Genomic DNA, 6,152 nt, shown 5'->3' with positions numbered 1-6,152 from the left:
GCCTGGCCATGGGAGGCGGGCAGGGAGAGGCAGGACCTGGTGTCCCCTTCATTAGCCCCCAGCCCTGCTCCGAGAAGGCATGGCCATCCTTCCCCGATCCCCCACCCTCAGCCCGGCCACCCCTGACCCCTCCCATAGGCTGGAGGGACTTTTTTTTTTTTTTTTTTTGGCTGAGTTGGGTCTTTGTTGCTGGGCACGGGCTTCCTCTAGTTGCGGCGAGCGGGGGCTACTCTTCGTTGCGGTGCGCTGGTTTCTCATTGTGGTGGCTTCTCTTGTTGCGGAGCACCGGCTCTAGGCGTGCGGACTTCAGTCGTTGTGGCCTGCGGGCTCTAGAGCGCAGGCTCAGTAGTTGTGGCGCACGGGCTTAGTTGCTCTGCGGCATGTGGGATCTTCCCAGACCAGGGCTTGAACCCGTGTCGCCTGCATTGGCAGGAGGATTCTTAACCACTGCACCACCAGGGAAGCCCTGGAGGGACTTTTTAAAAACTGAAAATTATACACAAATCCAGAGACAATAAATCACTCAGCTGTGACAGTCATCAACCCATGGCCCATCTTACCTCATCCAGACCCGCCTCCCCCATCCACATCCCTCCTCCTGCATCACTTTGAAGCAGATCCCAGGCATGACATCAACTCATCCATAAACACATCAGTGTGTATCTCTAAAAGGACCCTTCTTTACAAATAAACAAACTAAACCATAACCATAACACCATGATCACACCCCCCAAAATTAATAATAATTCTTAATATTATCTGAGTCAGCGTTCACATTTTCAGTTTTGACATAATTATCTTTTTATAGATTGCTTAAATTTTGATCCAAATAAAGTTTCTACATTACAATTGGTCAGTGTGTCTTTTGAGTCTCTTTGGGCCTAGTGTTTTGTTGTATTTATTGGAAGAAACTAGTTGTCTATCTTGTTGTATTTCACTCCATCTGGACATTGCTGATTGCTGCTCTTTGGTGCAGTCGGATGTGTTCCTCTATCCTTTGTCCTGTAAATTGTTAGAAGCAGAGGTTTGATCAGATTCAAGCTTGTTTTTTTTTTTTTTTTTTAACTTATTTATTTAACTTATTTATTTTTGGCTGCATCGGGTCTTCGTTGCCGCGTGCGGGTTTTGTCTAGTTGCGGCGAGCAGGGGCTACTCTTCGTTGCGGTGCGCAGGCTTCTCATTGCGGTGGCTTCTCTTGTTACAGAGCACAGGCTCTAGGCACACAGGCTTCAGTAGTTGTGGCTCGTGGGCTCTAGAGCGCAGGCTCAGTAGTTGTGGAGCACGGGCTTAGTTGCCAAGTTTGGTTTCTTTATTCTTTTTTTTCTTTTTTTCTGGCAAAAATACCTCATTAGGTGGTGTTGAGATCTTCTATCAGGAGGTCCATGGTGTCAAATTCTCTTTTGTGATGTTAGCTGCCATTCAAACAATTAATTTGTTAGGGACTGCAAAATGATATTATATTTTATTCCTTCTGCTTTTATTAGCTGGAACCTGTCTATGGAAGAAACTCTTTTCTATTAATTCGTTACACAGTGATTCTGTTTGAAAGGGACTTCTAAAGTTTATCCGCTCCCTCAGACTCTGGGGTAAGTGGTTCAGAGAGGGCAAATCCCTCCTGAAAGGACACACAGCAAATTGGGAGCAGGACTAGAATTCAAACCCAGGTCTGCTGCATCATGTGTGGCACTGGTCTGGAGGCAGGGTGGTGGAGCAGAGAAGGTTTGGGTCTGGGAATCAGTGACCTGGACTTGAATCCAGGACCTGCCATTTATAAGCAGTGGGACCTTGGGCAGATCATTCAGCCCTGATGCTCTCATCAGGATAATCCCTCCTCCCTCATGCAGCCCAAGGCTCACCAACTTTTCAGCCCCTTTGTAAGAAGGAGCAGGCCAGCCTGACATCGCCACGTGGGGCACATTCACAAGCCATCACTCAGGTCCGTGGCCTATCGCTTTAATTTTTCGTGGCTACTTCAAGACCTGCCTAAGTACCCCGCCTTTCCTCCCAAGGGAAGGTGCCCGACCAGAGTGTTTCTCAGATCACTCAGACCTCTAGCAGCAAAGCCTTGAGCTCAGGACTAACCACATAATTGTGGGACCTTTTGTTCAAAAATTATTTAGAATTTCAAAACAACAACAGGAAAGCATCAAACCAAGCACAGGGCCCTTCTGAACACAGGCCCTGAAACTGGCAGAGAGGAAGCTTTGTCCCAGCGGCCGGAAGGTACATCTCATCCAATTCAATAAAATGGGACCAAACACAAACCCCAATCCAACTAGCTGCAGTTAAAAGGAGGTGTTAAAAAAAAAAAAAAAAAAAGGAGGTGTTTTACAGTAAATGGTATTTAACAATTATAGTCATGTAAATGCTATTCCATGGCTTTTAATCTTTTGAGTCAACCTGTGGACAAAGCAGTAAAGGCTTGATTGCGGAGCAGAAGAGGATGTGAATGTCAACAACAGGAACAATGTAAAAAACTTGGAGTTTACCGAGGTGGGGTGGGAACGGGCAGAGGAGAGGGTAGGGAAGCTGTCGACTTTTCTTCGAAGATAGCTAATCGGGTTAGTTCCAACTTAGCTTAAAACCAAAATACATTCTTTACAGTGGTTTTATTATCTGGTCTGCAGAAGAATACCAGAAAATTATCCAAATGCCTAAAATAACTTAAATGTACCAAAATTGTCAACATACATCCCCAGTAGAAGCTCCCTGAAGGCTGGCAAAGCATTGTTCATTTTGCATCTTTCCCTGGTTCCCTCGACACGCGGGACCTTAGTTCCCCGACCAGGGATGGAACCCGTGCCCCCTGCAGTGGAAACACAGAGTCCTAACAATTGGACCACCAGGGAAGTCCCTCCGTCATCTTACATAGGTACAATAAAAAGAAAAAAATAACAATGTTTTCTTCCTTGTGACTCTTAGGATCTACTCTTTTATTATTATTTTTTTTAATTGAAGTACAGTTGATTTACAATATTGTGTTAAGGATCTGCTCTCTTAACAACTTTCAAATATACCATATAGCAGTGTTAGCTATATCCATCATGTTGTATATTACATCCCTAGTTCTTATTTGTCTTATAATTGGAAGTTTGTACTTTTGACTGACTTCATCCAATTCCTCCTCTTCTCAGCTCCCATCCACCCCCTACCCCCACCTCTGGTAACAAATCTCATCTTGTTTTTCTATGAGCTTGGCTTTTTATTTTTATTTTGTTTTAGATTGCACATATAAGTGATATCATATAGTATTCGTCTTTCTGGCTGACCTATTTCACCTAGCATATTGCCCTCAAGGTCTACCCATGTTGTCACAAATAGCAGGATTTCCCTTTTTTTTTTTTTTTTCTTTTTGCGGTATGCGGGCCTCTCACTGTTGTGGCCTCTCCCGTTGCGGAGCACAGGCTCCGGACGCGCCGGCCCAGCGGCCGTGGCTCACGGGCCCAGCCGCTCCGCGGCATATGGGATCCTCCCAGACCGGGGCATGAACCCGTATCCCCTGCATCGGCAGGCGGACTCTCAACCACTGCGCCACCAGGGAGGCCCAGGATTTCCCTTTTTATGGCTGAATAATATTCCATTGCATGCATGTATATGTGTGTGTGTGTGTGTGTGTATACCACAACATCTTTATTCATTCATCTGTCAATGGACGCTTAGGTTGTTTGCATGTCTTGGCTGTTGTAAATAATGCTGCTCTGAACATGGGTGTAAAGATATCTCTTTGACATAGTGTTTTCATTTCCTTCAGATATATTTCCAGAAGTGGAATTGCTGGATCATATGGTAGTTCTGTCTTTAATTTTTTTGAGGAATCTCCATACTGTTTTCCATAATGGCTGCACCAATTTACATTCTCACCAACAGTACACAGGGGCTCCCTTTCTCCACATCCTCGCCAGCATTTGTGCTCTCTTGTCTTTGGATGATAGTCATTCGAACTGGTGTGAGGTGACATTGTGGTTTTGATTTTCATTTCCCTAATGATTAGTGATTTTGAACATCTTTTCATGTACCTGTTGGCCACTCATCTATCTGCTTTGAAAAATGTTTATTCAGGTCCTTTGCCTGTTTTTTAATTGTATTATCATCATCACTATCATCATTATTACTATTTTGCTATTGAGTTGTAGGAGCTCTTTATATATTTTGGATATTAACCCCTTATCGGATATATGGTTTGCAAATATTTTTTCCCATTTCATAGGTTTCATTTTATTGATCATTTCTTTTGCTGTGAGAAACTTTTTAGTTTGATGTAGTCCCAGTTGTTTATTTTTTATTTTGTTGCTTGTGCTTTAGGTGTCATATCCAAAAACATAATTGCTGAGACCCATGTCAAGGAGCTTTTTTTTTTTTTTTTTTTTTTTGCGGTACGCGGGCCTCTCACTGCTGTGGCCTTTCCCATTGCGGAGCACAGGCTCCAGACGTGCAGGCTCAGCGGCCACGGCTCACGGGCCCAGCCACTCCGCAGCATGTGGGATCTTCCCAGACCGGGGCACGAACCCACGTCCCCTGCCTCGGCAGGCAGACTCTCAACCACTGCGCCACTAGGGAAGCCCTCAAGGAGCTTTTTTCCTGTTTTCTTCTAAGAGTTTTATGGTGTCCAGTCTTACATTTAAGTGTTCAATTCACTTTGAGTTAATTTTTGTGACTGGTTTAAGATAGTGGTCCATAATGTACACTTCGAATAAAGATATTTTAAACTGTATATATGAATGAAGAAAGGGATGAATGAGGCCCTCGAAAGGACACTGAAAACAAGAGATCAGTTTGCAAGACAGACTCCTGGCAGACACCCCAGTGGGTTCAGATGTCAGCCAAGGACAAGCAGAGAGGGCAAAACGTGAACCTGGGCCTGGGGGCCAGGTGGCAATGGACCAACTTCATTTTTTCACTTAGTGGATGTCTATTAATCACCTACCCTGTGCAGACACCAGGTACCTGGGGTATATCGGCAGCAAACATGAATCCCCCGCCCTGGGGAGCTGATATCTAGGGTAGTATAACGTATGGAGAGCAGCAGTGGTCCCTGGGGGAACGTGGCCTATGCATCCCCAAGACTGCATCCTCTTAGGAGTGTGTTTGTAATAATATTATTAATTGCAATAACAGCAGCGATCATTTATAAAGAACCTATGGGGCTTCCCTGGTGGCGCAGTGGTTGAGAGTCCGCCTGTCGATGCAGGGGACACGGGTTCGTGCCCCGGTCCGGGAAGATCCCACGTGCCGCGGAGCGGCTGGGCCTGTGAGCCATGGCCGCTGAGCCTGCGCGTCCGGAGCCTGTGCTCCGCAGCGGGAGAGGCCACAACAGTGAGAGGCCCGTGTACCGCAAAAAAAAAAAAAAAAAAGAACCTATGGTATTAGTCAAGACCATTTCAGTTTTAAGTAATAGAAACACAACTTGAACTGGCTTAAGCAACCAAAACGGAAACTTTTTGTGTTATGTATTAATTTCTAAAAATACCAGGGGTTACCTAGGTGCTGGCATGGTGGATCCCAGAACTCCAAGGGCGACACCAGGTGTCTGTGTCCTGCTCCATCTCTCAGCTTTGCTTTCTTCCGCCGTCACTGCACTAACTTCATTCGCAAATGTCCAAACAGTAAAAATAGCCTCAATAGTAAAAATAGCTCCAGGCTAGGGATCTCAGCAAAGAGGAAGCAACTCTTTCCTTATTCCAGAAATTTCAGGGCACTGTTGCAAGGACCGGTTTGACTTAGGTCTTAGGCCCAGGCCTGAGCCAATATTTGTGGTCAATATTGAGATGTGCTGGCTGGCCTGGGTCTGGTGGCAGGTGTGGGAATGGGGTGGGATGGGGAACAGCCTCAATTTGCCCAGTAGTGACTGAGAATGGAGGAGGGGTGCTTCCCAAAAGAGAGCAGGGCTGGAGTTGGACAGGCAGCCTCAAAGATGCCCTTCCCCAACTCTGCACCAGGCACAAACCAAGGATCAGTCAGGCATCCCAACAGTCCCAGGTAGTGAGACCATTCTTATCCCCATTGTACAGATGGGGGAGCTAGCTCAGAGAGGCCGAGCACCTTGCCAGCCTCACACACCTAGCAAGTGGAGGGTGAGGAGTGTGGATTCTTTTGTACCAGACAGAGGTTACTGGGGGGAGGCCACAGCCTCTGACATAGCAGCATGGAGTCAG

This window comes from Mesoplodon mirus (genome assembly GCF_964341445.2).
Source record: "Mesoplodon mirus genome assembly, chromosome: 18".
Classification (NCBI taxonomy): domain Eukaryota; kingdom Metazoa; phylum Chordata; class Mammalia; order Artiodactyla; family Ziphiidae; genus Mesoplodon; species Mesoplodon mirus.
The sequence above is the reverse complement of the archived record's forward strand: the minus strand, read 5'-3'. Positions refer to the sequence as shown.